The following is a 629-nucleotide window of genomic DNA, read 5'->3' on the forward strand; positions in this document are numbered from 1 at the left end:
CACAATGTGTTTAGTCTGCCTGGAGAAAACTTTGTGCCATAATCAGCTCCCTCTACAAACCCTTCTTTGAAATGTTGCAGGAGACACCCCATCGCTTGCGCAGAAAACACAAAACAGACACTCAGACAAGAACAATTACCGGGATGTAGGTGAACCCAGAGAAGTCTGTCACCTACAACCTAGACAAGACCAGAGACAATAAACAGAACCCAACAACAGGGCACAAGAAGCGGCGTCCTGCGGCCTGGCCATGGTCCAGGAGATATGACTGTGTCCAGTCTCTCCATGGACCCCCACTGACTGGTCAACAGAAACAGGAAGGTACCTTTTATCCAGACACCGAGGCCTTGGAGATTCCAGATTCCCGTTGGGACCAGGAATAAAGAGCGTGTCCTAAAGGATGTGTCCTTGATGATTGTACTGACCCGTCACAGCATTCAAGGGCCCTGGAATATCTGAGGTTGGCCACCCCTTTGAATCCATAACAGAGACAACAACCGCTTCGGAGGCGAGTCCAGTCTTAGATCCCAGGGGCACTCTCTGAGATCTCCCTGGGGCCTCCAAATGTTGTAGCCGCCAGCCCGGAAAGACACACGGATCACCAGGAATCAGTGAGTTATAGGAATCAC

Source organism: Pteropus alecto, unplaced genomic scaffold (genome assembly GCF_000325575.1).
Source record: "Pteropus alecto unplaced genomic scaffold, ASM32557v1 scaffold24, whole genome shotgun sequence".
In the NCBI taxonomy this organism is placed as follows: Eukaryota; Metazoa; Chordata; class Mammalia; order Chiroptera; family Pteropodidae; genus Pteropus; species Pteropus alecto.